This window comes from Pristiophorus japonicus, chromosome 6, assembly GCF_044704955.1.
Source record: "Pristiophorus japonicus isolate sPriJap1 chromosome 6, sPriJap1.hap1, whole genome shotgun sequence".
NCBI lineage: Eukaryota > Metazoa > Chordata > Chondrichthyes > Pristiophoridae > Pristiophorus > Pristiophorus japonicus.
The window spans coordinates 237,605,098-237,619,257 of NC_091982.1; positions in this window are offsets into that span (position 1 = coordinate 237,605,098).

The window sequence follows — 14,160 nt, forward strand, 5'->3', positions numbered from 1 at the left end:
GATGAAAGCGATAGCCAGATTCCACGTATGGTGGCCCGGTATCGATGGGGACTTAGAGTCCTGTGTGCACAAATGTAACACATGCTCGCAGTTAAGCAATGCACCCAGGGAGGCGCCACTAAGTTTAAGGCCTTGGCCCTCCAAACCGTGGTCCAGGGTCCATGTCGACTATGCAAGCCCGTTTTTGGGTAAAATGTTCCTAGTGGTTGTAGATGCATACTCCAAATGGATTGAATGTGAGATAATGTCAGCAAGCATGTCCGCTGCCACCACTGAAAGCCTGTGGGCCATGTTTGCCACGCACGGCCTGCCTGATGTCCTTGTGAGCGACAATGGGCCATGTTTCACCAGTGCCGAGTTCAAAGAGTTCATGTCCCGCAATGGGATCAAACATGTTACATCTCCCCGTTCAAACCAGCATCCAATGGTCAGGCAGAGAGAGCAGTGTAAACCATAAAGCAGAGCTTGACGAGGGTAACTGAAGGCTCACTGCAGACTCGCCTATCCCAAGTCCTGCTTAGCTACCGCACGAGACCCCACTCGCTCACTGGGATTCCACCGCTGAACTGCTCGTGAAAAGGACACTTAAGACAAGGCTCTTGTTAGTCCACCCTGATCTACATGAACAGGTAGAGAGCAGGCGTCTTCAACAAAGTACATATCATGATAGCACAAATGTGTCATGTGAAATTGAAATCAATGATCCTGTATTTGTGTTGAACTATGGACAAGGTCCCAAGTGGCTTCCCGGCACTGTCATGGCCAAAGAGGGGAGTAGGGTGTTTCGAGTCTAACTTTCAAATGGACTCATCTACCGACACTGCGGTTGACCACGAAGCAGAACCCATCACCCGCAGCAGCCCAGCAGGACTCACCACACCAAGGCAGCCAAGCAAGGCCAGCTGCACAGCAGCCCAGCGAGGGCCCAACACACATTTCACCAAAACTAGCATTTGCACCGAGATGATCAACCAGGGAAAGAAAGGTCCCAGGTCGACTCACCCTGTAAATAGTTACACTATTGACTTTGGGGGGGGGCAGTGTTGTTATATATATAAACCTGTAGATACCTTGTGTAGCCACCAGAGGGCTCATTCCCCAGAGTCCCAAGGGATCCCACAATCCCTTGGGAGCAGCTGTACTTAAGGAGGCCTCACAGGCTGGAGAGGCACTCTGGAGACCTGCAATAAAAGACTAAGGTCACACTTTACTTTGAGCTCACAGTGTCTAGTCAGACTCTTTATTCATACACAACAGCTACCACAGGGAGTGGTTGAGGCAAATAGTATAGATGCATTTAAGGGGAGGCTGGACAAACATATGAAGGAGAAGGGAATAGAGGGTTATGCTGATAGAGTTAGATGAGGACAGAAGGGAGGAGGCTCGAGTGGAGCATAAATGCCGGCATGGATTGGTTGGTCCGAATGGCCTGTTTCTGTGCCACATATCCTATGTAAAAGCTTTCCAGTGTGTGATTGCGGTCACCCAGAACAGACCATGGAACATACAATGACTCAATGCCGATTCACAAATACAAAGGAGACATCACAGAGATACAATACACTACCCTAACACAAATATCTGGCTTAACCATCTAAATTTAAAATGATGGTTGTTGCTCTACATCTATAGCAGCCATATGGAATAGTACAACCAAGCACATTTCCGTCCTCTTGGGCATCTCTCACCTGCCTTCGCCCTTTCATTGGTGACCGTTCCTTCAGCCACTCTGGGATTCCCTTACAACTCTCCAACTCTTGGTCCTCCTTTAATACCATCTTAAAGCTCACTTTCTTGACCAATCATTTAAGGGTCGCCCCTTCCTAATCTCTTTTCGTTGGTTCAGCATCATTGGGTGTCCATCTTTATCCCCACCGATTCATCTTCCATTTTATTTACACTGTAAAAATAAAAGGAAAGGCCGTTTTTTTAAATTACCGAAAAGAACCATCTTTGAAAGTCAGAAAGCAGCAATGGTATCTATTAAAAACCTGGAGGGGGGGGTCAAAAGTTCAGAACACCTTGCTTGATCTGGTCCCTTTCAGCAGCAGACTCCAGTAAGCCTGGGCTTGACATCACGGTGGTACTGAGTGGTTTCATGTTGCCCTTGGTTACATGGTTGCTAAGCTCTGGCTAGATACTCGCTGCACAACAACTGTCAGTTTAAAATGAAATCCGATTTCATAGTGAGATCTACCTTTGTTAATATGGTATCCATATGAGCTCCAGTTTCACCCTCATGGCGCCAGAAGACATGGAATTCCTATCAACAACAAAAATGGGAGAATGTCGACACAGAAATGGAGAAATTCTGCTTCACTCCACCAACCAAGATTTGCCAAAAAGACTTACATTTATAAAGCGCCTTTCATGACCACCAGATGTCTCAAAGTGCTTTACAGCCAATTAAGTACTTTTGAAGTTTAGTCACTGTTGTAATGAGGGAAATGCGGCAGCCAATTTGCAAACAGCAAGCTCCCACAAACAGCAACGTGATAATGACCAGATAATCTGTTATTGTTATGTTGATTGAGGGATAAATATTGGCCAGGACACCGGGGATAACTCCCCTGCTCTTCTTCGAAATAGTGCCATGGGATCTTTTACGTTCACCTGAGAGGAGGGGGGTTGTGGGGCTGGAGATGATTACAGAGATAGGGACGGGCGAGGCCATGGAGGGATTTGGAAACTTCAGGTAAACAGCAGCAAGGTGCAAAGATAGATTAATGAAGCTGTACAACCCTGAATAGCGCAAGAATAGTACTATTCCTACTAGTTCTTAGGCCCCACTCATAAAATTTATCGATTCAACCACCTTAATTGTTCCTCTGCTAGCATTTTTCAACCTTGTATTGTCTGATTAGTTCAGAAACGGTCTTGTTCATGTGCATCCTTCATAAATCAATGAATTATTCCTCTTCATTTTCTGCCTTTCTCTACCCTGTATTTTAGATTTCAGTGCCTTATCACGTCTCCCTCAGGTGCGTGCTCCCACTTGCTCAAAGTGTCCCCTTAGATGTTCCAGGTCTCATTCCTCCCTCCCATCGCTCCCACTTCCCTCTCCCAATCGCTCCCACTTCCCTCTCCCCATCGCTCCCACTTCCCTCTCCCCTTCGTTCCCACTTCCCTCTCCCTATCGCTCCCACTTCCCTCTCCCCATTGCTCCCATTTCCCTCTCGCCATCGTTCCCACTTCCCTCTCCCCATCGTTCCCACTTCCCTCTCCCCATCGCTCCCACTTCTCTCTCCCCAGCGCTCCCACTTCCCTCTCCCCCTCCCTCATTTCTTTCCCCCTCCCTTTCTATACCAAACTGTATCCTGTTCCCTCCCTCCTTTGTGCACTGTATTTGGCATTTTGGAAGGGGAAGGGCATCTCCAGTTCACCCACTTGAGAGTTATTCTAAACCAACTCTTCTCACATAGAACTTTAATCAAATGGTATCATAGGAACAAGAGTAGACCATTGAGCCCCTTCAGTCTGCTCCCCAATTCAGTGAGATCATGGCGGATCTGTATCCTGACTCCATCCATCCGCCTTTGCTCCATATCTCTTGTCTAGCAACAATTTATCGATCTCTGATTTAAATGATCAATTTTGCTGACATCCACTGCTTTTTGTGGGAGAAAGTTCCACACGTCTACCATTCATTGTATGAAGAAGTGTTTCCTAACTTCTCTCCTGAATGGCCTGGGACTGATTTTACGATGACATCTCCTTGTCAGGTTTCCGTGCCTGCCACAGTACCGAAACGGCTCTCATCAAAGTCACAAATAACATTCTTTGTGACTGTGACAAAGGTAAACTATCCCTCCTCATCCTTCTTGACCTGTCTGCAGCCTTTGTCACGGTTGACCACCCCAGTCTCCTCCAACGCCTCTCCACCACCATCGAGCTGGGTGGGACTGCACTCGCCTGGTTCCATTCTTATCTACCTAATCGTAGTCTGAAAATCTCCTGCAATGGCTTCTCTTCCCGCTCCCGCATTGTTACCTCTGGTGTTCCCCAAGAATCTATCCTTGGCCCCCTCTTATTTTTTATTTATATGTTGCAAGTTGGCAACATCATCCAAAAACACGGAGTCAGTTTCCACATGTACGCAGATGACACCCAGCTCTACCTCACTGCCACTTCTCTCTACCTCTCCATGGTCTCTAAATTGTTCGACTGCTTGTCTGATATCCAGTACTGGATGAGCAGAAATTTTTTCCGATTAAATATTGGAAAGACCGAAGCCATTGCCTTTGGTCCCCGCCACAAACTGCGTTCCAAGCCACCGAATCCATCCCTCTCCCTAGCATCTGTCTGAGGTTGAACCAGACTGTTCGCAATATCAGCATCATATTTGACCCTAAAATGAACTTCCGGCCACATATCCAAGCATAACTAAAACCACCATATTTCTACCTCCGTAACATCACCCGTCTCTGCCCCTGCCTCAGCTCATCTGCTGCAGAAACCCTCATCCATGCCTTTGTTACCTCTAGACTTGACTACTCCAACACACTCCTAGCTGGCCTCCCACATTCTACCCTTCGTAAACTTGAGATCATCCAAAACTCTGCAGCCCATGTCCTAACTCGCACCAAGTCCCGCTCACCCATTAATCCTGTGCTCACTGACTTATATTGTCTCCCACTTAAGCAACTCAATTTCAAAATTCTCATCCTTGTTTACAAATCCCTCCATATCCCCTCCCTAACTCTGTAATGTCCTTTAGCCTCACAACCCCCTGAGATGTCTGCGCTCCTCAAATTCTGCCCTCTTGAGCATCCCTGATTATAACTACTCAACCATTGGTAGCCATGCCTTCAGTTGCTTGCGCCCCAAGCTCTGGAACTCACTCCCTAAACTTCTCCGCCTCTCTACCTCTCTTTCCTCCTTTAAGACGCTCCTTAAAACCTACCTCTTTGACCAAGCTTTTGATCAACTGCTGTAATTTCTTCTTATGTGGCTTGGTGTCAAATTCTGTTGTTTTGTCTTATAACACTCCTGTGAAGCACCTCGGGACGTTTTACTATGTTAAAGATGCTATAGAAATAAAAGTTGTTATTGTTGTTGTCCTAGACTCCCACACCAGCAGAAAAGATTTCTCTCTATCAACCCAAACAATTTCTTTCATATTACTAAAACCCTCAGTCAAATCACCCCTTTTGTCTTGTGGGCTCTTCTATGTTGTGTCTCTTGTTCTGCTTCCTCATCCTGGATGTTTTGAACAGATATTTCAGGGCAAGCATCCATGTGCTGTTGTCTCTGTATGTGGTCGGTAATGCCTCATTGGCTGTGATGCTTGTCACATTGCTTGTCATATTGCTTCCCACTGAGTTCAGTTTGCGGATGAAATTGCTCTGTAAAAAACATTGGTAGCACTGTCCCGATCTGCACATATATTAAAATGATCCCGACTCCATCGTCGCTGGGTCAAACTCCAGGAACTCCCCAGCTAACAGCATTGTGGGAGAACCTTCACCACACGGACTGCAGCGGTTCAAGAAGAAAGCAGCTTAATCGCCACCTTCTCAAGGGAAATTAGCCGTGGATAGTAAGTGTCAGCTTTGCCACCAAAGTCCACATTCCGAGAGCAAATTAAGAAAATATAATGAAGTCATAAACCCATAATGTTTTAAATTGTTAATTTGAATAGAAAGTGCTATTAAAGAGTTTGCGAGAGTTCTTCAGGGTAGAGATTCAGGTCAATCTCGAATTATCTGAGCATGAGTATCCTGAGTTGGAGTGGACACAAATGGAGGGTAATTCTCAAAAGGAAGATGGAAAATGATTGAGTTCATGCAATGACAAGGGGGGGGGGGGGCAGGTGGCTGGGGAGGGGGGAGGGGAGGGCAGCGGGGTCGAGAGATTGTTATGATCTGGAATCCACTGCCTGAAAGGGAAGCAGATTCAATAGCAACTTTCAAAAGGGAATTGAATAAATACTTGAACTGTATGGGGAAAGGCCAGGGGCAGTGGGACTAATTATATAGGCATGGTGGGCCGAATGGCCTCCATCGTGCTGTATGATTCCATGATTCAACCTGTCAAACCAGTGTTCAGCCAAATTTTCAAACTGTGATGTCTGTAGCTCCACCCTGTGGACTCCTCTGTTACTGCAGCCAGTGCTGTGTATAATAAAGAGCCAGGTCACCTGACAAGAAGGAGACTTCTGGAACTTCTGCCATCTTAAATGCTGTAGATGTGCTGTGTGCTCTCTCTAAATATCACAATGGCGGCAAGAATGGGATTAAATAAAATAAAGCTGAAATTTTTATTGGTGAAAGATTCAGCCAACCGACAGAGTGACTTTGAGAGCTTCCCTGTTTTGATTAACAGTTACAAATCCAAGGCAAATTACAAGCACATTTGTTTGAACTGTCAGAGTCCAGATGGCCGTGCCTATGGGAGTAATAGGGCATTTTGGGGAGTTTCAACCTGAGCGAGAAAGTTTCAGAGCGTATGTGAATCGGATAGAAATGTTTGTCACCGCAAATAATATAATCGAAATCCCCGAGAATGAAAACCAGAACCGGGTGGTGTTGAAACAAAAAAGGGCTCTGTTCTTAACTAAGGAAGGGCCTGAGGTGTATGAAACGCTGATAAATTTGCTTGTGCCTGACAAGCCAAAGGACACAACTCTGAAACAGATTCTAACTAAGTTGGAGCAGTACTACAGCCCCGTGCCCTTAGAAATTACTGAAAGTTATTGTTTCGGAATATGAAATCAGAAGGCCGAAGAAAATATCAGTGAGTACATTGTTGCATTAAAAAAGCTATCTACCTATTCACTTTCAGAAACTTTCAGGACCGAGCATTGCGTGACCACTTTGTTTGTGGGATGAAAAATGATGCGATCAGAAGAAAGTTATTGACAACGCCTAACTTGACTTTTGATTTAGCTTGTCAGATAGCTATGTCAATGAACATGGTCGACCAATATTCCCGAGAATTTCATACTATTTTCAATCGTCAGGCAACCGAGGTGAATCGCCTGCAGGTTCAAAGTAAAAGGCGGTGGGGCCCCAAAGTCTCAGAAACTGGAAATGGGAACAGAGCATTGATGTCCTGCTATAGGTGCCTGGGACAACACATTGCTCAAAGTTGTCCATATGTGAAGGCAGATTGTTTCTTCTGCAGGAAAACTGGGCATCTTGCAAAAGCATGCCGACTGAAGGGTAAACCAGCTTTCAAAACTATAAGTAGAAATCCCCAGAGATTACATAGCATGGAAGAAAAACAACAGGACGAGGAGATGTTAGAGCTAAATGTCATCAGGAGCACGAGGTTAACGGACAGCGATTTGAAAAATATCATAATCAACATAGATGTTGCAGGAATTAAAATACCCATGGAAATTGACACTGATGCATCCGTGAGTGTAGTACCGGAGTCGCTGTACCTCGACAAATTGCGTGATTTCCAATTGGAGAAATCCAAGATAGATCTACGCGGCTACTCGGGAGAGAACATTCCTGTGGTAGATCGTATCATTGTACCGGTGAAATACAAGGATCAAATTCAGAGCTTGCCTCTAATAGTAGTGGCAGGAGACAAGCCTGCCTTACTAGGAAGAAGTTGGTTGGGATCACTGAAGCTGGATTGGAGTGAGATTTTTTGTGTTGAAACGAGATTTGCATCAAAGGATGATGTCATCAAGAATTATCTGAAGGTATTCTGTGAAACGGGCAGTCCGATCCAAGGCTTCAAGAGTCAGGTTACAGAAGGACGCTAGATCGGTTCACTGCAAGCCACGTTCAGTACCATATGCACTCAAAGAGAAAGTTGAGCAAGAACTCAAAAGACGAGAGACTGAGAACATTATCTCTAAGACAGATGTATGTAATTGGGCTACACCTATTGTTGCACCTAAGTCCAATGGTAAGTTAAGATTGTGTGGTGATTATAAAGTAACCGTAAACCAGGTTCTAGAGGGTAATGTCCCCAATACATTGTCAAATATAGAAAGTTTGTTCACAACATTGACAGGTGGTCAGATCTTCTCAAAGTTAGATCTTACGAATGCCTACTTACAGCTTGAACTAGATGAGGAGTCCAAGTCATGCTTGACTATAAATACTCATCTGGGCCTATATCAATTTAATAGGCTGCCATTTGGAGTGTCTTCCACCCTTGCCATATTCCAAGGGATGATGAACCAGATTTTGCAAGGTATTGAAGGGGTAGTATGTTATTTGGATGACATACTAATTTCAGCACCAAATAGGCAAATTCATAATAACATATTGAATGAAGTCCTCAAACTGCTATAGAAACACAAAGTATGAGTGTCTGCTTGCAAGTGTGAGTTATTTCAAAACTCAGTGCAGTAATTAGGGTACAGTGCAGACAAAGATGGTTTACATCCAACCAAGGGAAAGCTGGATGCAATCAGAAATGCACCCACTTCCAGGAATGTAACCAAACTTCGATCATTCTTGAGTCTTTTGAACTATTATGGGAAGTTCCTATCAAATTTGGCTACAGTATTACATCCACTGAATGAACTTTTGAAAAAACAGGCTCATTGGAAGTGGTCAGAAGAATGCGATACAGAATTCAAGGAGTGTAAAAGCGAATTGATAGAGAGCACCATATTAGTTCACTATGACGTATCTAAGGAGATCAAGCTAGCATGTGATGCCTCTCCATATGGAGTTGCGGCAGTAATCTCTCATGTATTACATAGTGGGGAGGAGAGACCAATTGCTTTTGCTTCACGCACGCTCAGTGCCAGTGAGTGTAATTTTGCGCAAATCGAAAAGGAAGCTTTGGCATTAATTTTTGGGGTCAAGAAGTTCCACAAATACTTGTATGGTCGTAAGTTTACCATCGTTATGGACCATAAGCTCCTGACAGCAATCCTCGATCCAAAATCCCCAGTTCCAACATTAGCTGCAGCCCGAATGCAGAGATGGACTTTGATTTTGTCAGCATATAAATATGATATTGAATACAGACGATCAGCTGATCACAGTAATGCTGATGCCATATCTAGATTGCCTTCCCCATCACAATTTACACCCAATAAGGAAGAAGTGTTCTTTTTTCGTACAGGGATGAACTGCCAGTCATAGCTGAAGAGATTGGTAGAGCAACCAAACGTGACCCAGTGATGTCAAAGGTGTATAAGTATATTGTAAATGGCTGGCCAAACCAGGTAATAGACAAAGATATTCATCCATTCTTCATTCGTAGGAATGAATTAGCAGTTGATAAAGATTGTATCATGTGGGATGCAAGAGTGGTTATACCAAATAAATTCAGGTCCAAATTATTAGGAGACCGCCATGACCAGCACATGGGAATGTGCTTGACCAAGAATTTTGCATGCAGTTATTCATGGTGGCCATATCTTGACAAATATATAGGGTACATCGTCAGTCAGTGTACGACATGTCAATTGGTAAGCAAGCAACCACCATCAATACCATTACAGCCATGGAAATGGCCTCCCAGGGTGTGGCAAATGCTACATATCGATTTTGCTGAGCTAGACGGACAACAATTTTCATTGTGATTGATAGCCATTCGAAGTGGGTCGAGGTGTTTCCAATATGGAAAATAACAACAAGTAAATCATTAGACATTTTACAAAGTTAATTTTCTTCATTTGGCCTCCCAGAAGAAATTGTCTCTGATAATGGACCACAATTTCATTCAGAAGAATTTGCACAGTTCACGAGCAAAAATGGTATGAAACATACAAACGTACCACCCTGCTTCGAATGGTGCAGCAGACCACACTGTACAAATTGTAAAATGTGTCCTCATCAAACAGATGTTGGATCCAAATCCAAAGAAATGACAGTTGTCATTGGATCACAAATTGGCTAATTTTCTAATTACGTATCGTGATACTCCTCACACAACTACTGGTAGAACACCAGCAGAGTTGTTTCTCAAATGACAGCCACGAACCAGATTCTCGTTGTTAAAGCCAAACTTGGCACAGTCCGTAGAAGAGACACAATTAAGACAGAAAAAGAATCATAATAGAGGTAGAGTAAAAGAGAGAAGTGTGAAATTAAATCAGAAGGTGAGAGTGAAGAACCATCACCATAAATGGTTAAAGTGGTTACTAGGAAGAGTGGTGAAGATATGTGATCCTCGCACAATTGATCATGGACAGGCTAGGTTTGTTCACATTGATCATATGTTACCTACAGATGTGGAAATAGTTGAAGGGGGGGAAATGATTCAAATATTTCTGACATCAGAGAGTTTTGATACACCAGAAGTGTATCCTACATCCAATGTACTGGAAACAAATCCAAGAGAGAATCAGAATTTAAGTCTGAGTCCGAGTCAGGCAGACAAACAGTCTGAAGTTAGAGAGAGTTCAAATGGAAATCAAGGGCATCCCTTGGAGGAAAATTTTCCTCAGAATCAGCCTCGAATGAGTTTAAATTCGACACCATGTTTAGAAGTTTCTGTTTGAGAGTGAAGGTATCCTCTTTGAAACAGAAAACAGAAAATAAGCTTGATTTATAAATATGGTAAAATAAGTCGATATCTTTTGTTATGTATAACCATGCAAGTGATGTATGATGATTGTTTGTTATAATAACTTCTTCATTAAGGAGCGAGAAGTATAATATTTGCAGCTCCACCCTGTGGACAGCTGTGTTACTGCAGCCAGTGCTGTGTATAATAAAAAGCCAGGTCACCTGACAAGAAGGAGATTTCTGGAACTTCTGCCATCTTAAATGTTGTGTGTGCTGTGTGCTCTCTGGAAATATCATACATATATAACAACAGTGAGTACACCTCAAAAGTATTTAATAAACTGTAAAGCACATTGGGACGTCCTAAGGTTCTGAAAGGTTCTGTAGGAATGCATGTCTTTCTTTCTTTCTTTCTTTCTTTCTCTTTCTCTCTCTTCCTTTCTCTCTCTTTCGCTCTCTTTCTCTCTCTCTCATTGGAGTGATTAGTAACCAGCTTGTATTTATGGCCCCCGGTTTTGGATTCTCACCCACGTGGTTCCCTGTCCCACCAATTCTAAAGAAAAAAGCCCCAACGTGTTCAATCTTAACTGATAGCTATAATCTCTCAGTTTTGATGCCATCCTTGTAAATTTTTTGTGCACTTTCTCCAGTGTTTCTATATCCATTACCCACTGGTTCTACCTTGCAAGGCTCTGCCAGTAATGCAGCCTTGCAGAATTACCCATTTAATGTTCAGTAGCGAGAATGAGATGATCAACAATCATGCAAGTAGTTCTGGAATATTTAGGTGCGGAGACCCGATTATTATTAGATTAACTGAACCGGGTGTTGCACACCAGTAGTGTCATGTTTGCCCCAGCTTGAGTTTCAAAACTCCCACTTAATCCATCATCAAACAATCTATTTCCATCCCTGTAATATTTTTCACCTCTATCCCTATCATTTGCTCAAAGACACTGAAACACCCATCCATATGTTTGTCATCACCAGGCCAGACTTCTCGAATGCTTTCCTCCCTGGCCTCATGATCTGTAGCCTAGAAAAGAACATAAGAAATAGGAGCAAGAGTAGGCCATTTGGCCCCTTGAGCCTGCTCTGCCATTCAATAAGATCATGGCTGATCTGATCCTGGCCTCAACTCCACTTCCCCGCCCGTTCCTATAACCATTGACTCCCTTATCATTTAAAAATCTGTCTATCTCTCCTTTAAATATATTCAATGACCCAGCCTCCACAGCTCCCTGGGGGCAGAGAATTCCAAAGATTCATGACCATCTGAGAGAAGAAATTTCTCCTCATCTTGAAATACATGACTGACCCCTTATTCTGAAACTATGTCCCCTAGCTCTAGATTCCCCCACGAGTGGAAACATCCTCTCTGCATCTACCCTGCCAAGCCCCCCGCTCTCCAAACTGCCTCCAATGCAAGCATATCCTTCCTTAAATAAGACCAAAACAGCACTCCAGATATACAAACTCCAACTCGTATAACACTGCTGAGCCCACAATGCATCCCGTACTATGGTCTACTCCTGTACCAACCCTGTTCTTGACCATCTAAACTAGCTCACCATTTCCTAACACACTGATTTCATAGAAATATAGAAATATAGAAAATTGGTGCAGGAGTAGGCCATTTGGCCCTTCGAGCCTGCACCGCCATTCAATGAGTTCATGGCTGAACATGCAACTTCAGTACCCCATCCCTGCTTTCTCGCCATACCCCTTGATCCCCCTAGTAGTAAGGACTACATCTAACTCCTTTTTGAATATATTTAGTGTAGAATTTCCCAATATTTCACAAAGATTCCTGGTACCTTTCCCTTCAGAGGAGAAGAATCCCTTTCTGGACTTATAAAATGAGTTTAAAGGGGCAGACGATGCCTGCAGGGGATAAAAGGGGATGCATTCATGGAGACCCCCCCCCCCCGACCAGTGTTTGGACTTTTTGAAAAGAGAATTCAAAATGGACCTAAATTACAGAAGCCTGAGATCCCCTAAATATCTATGGGAAGGAGCATAACAAATTTAAGATTCTACAACATTTTGGCTGTGAAAAAGAATTCCCAAATACAGGAGGTGGGGCTAACCTCTGAGAAGCAAATTCGTGTATTAAGGATCCCAGACTGTCTGGGGGGAACTATTCACCTGCTAAGAGATAATCGAATTACCCAATCAAGCACAATGGAAATCATGATCAGGAAAATGGACAATCCAAAAACAATGCAAAACCAGTGATAGCACATTCTCACACCCTAATCGAGTTACTGCTGACAAAGGAGAGATTGGAAAATCAATGGACAGAACAGTTTAAACAAAGCCCAAGACATTTGATGGGAGATAACGAAGCCTTTTTTTTAGGATATATCTATCCCCCAGTTTTACAAGGAAAAACTAACAGAAAACAGACTGGAACTCACACAGACTCAAACAAGGACACAGACTGGAACACAGACACAGACACAAGCAGCCTGCTTCCTCTACAGTGAAGAAATGGAATAGTGAAGGAAACGACCAGAACTCATCAAGAACTGACCGAGCACGAGGCCTATGCAACGGAAGGTTGTCAGCAACCAAATTGACAACCACTCTACAATCTACTTCTGAACGACCCAACGGGGGAGAAATTACCAAAAGGGACTAACTAAAACGATTCCTAACCAAAGAAAGTGGGTACTTATCCCATACATCCAAAACGCAATTAACCGCATCAACGGACGACCCCCAACTGAAGACTACGCAGTCCGAAGTCCTCTCCTCCGTCTGGGGTGCGGCTCGCCTAGAAGGCCAAGTGCAGCGAACCCTGAAACCACGATTCACCGGCAACTGTCTAAAGGGATTGGTGACCATAGCCCCTGAACCCTGAGCCATAACTTAGTTGGTTAGGGGAATTGGGAGGGGGAGGCTGGGATAACTTGTGTAAATGTATCTGCATTCTCCTCTTTACCCCATTTAGAGTTTAAGCAGTATTCTTTTCCCCACAGGCTGTAATTTGACAATTTATTCAATGTGTTGTACCCCTCAGTGTGTATTGGTCTTGTGTGTTCTTAAAAGTGTGCCTTTTACTTCTTTTTAAACACAATAAAGCCATACCTGCTTCCTACCTTGAAACTGATTGTCTGTCCAAGTCTGTCACAGTTGTTTAATAATTCCTGTGTCTAGAACCAAGGGTGTGGGAGCGATTCGGAACCGCTCATATAAGGTCAGAAGGGAAAGCTGACCACCTGCAAACCACCCCTTACATTAGTGAATTGGCCTCAACAACTTTCTGTGGTAGAGAATTCCACAGGTTTACCACTCTCTGGGTGAAGAAGTTTCTCCTCATCTCGGTCCAAAATAGCTTACCCCTTATCCTTAGACTGTGACCTCTGGTTCTGGACTTCCCCAACATTGAGAACATTCTTCCTGCATCTAACTTGTCTAAACCCGTCAGAATATTAAACGTTTCTATGAGATCCCCTCTCATTCTTCTGAACTCCAGTGAATGCAAGCCCAGTTGATCCAGTCTTTCTTGATATGTCAGTCCCGCTATCCCGGGAATCAGTCTGGTGAACCTTCGCTGCACTCCCTCAATAGCAAGAATGTCCTTCCTCAAGTTAGGAGACCAAAACTGTACACAATACTCCAGGTGCGGCCTCACCAAGGCCCTGTACAACTGTAGGAACACCTCCCTGCCCCTGTACTCAAATCCCCTCGCTATGAAGGCCAACATGCCATTTGCTTTCTT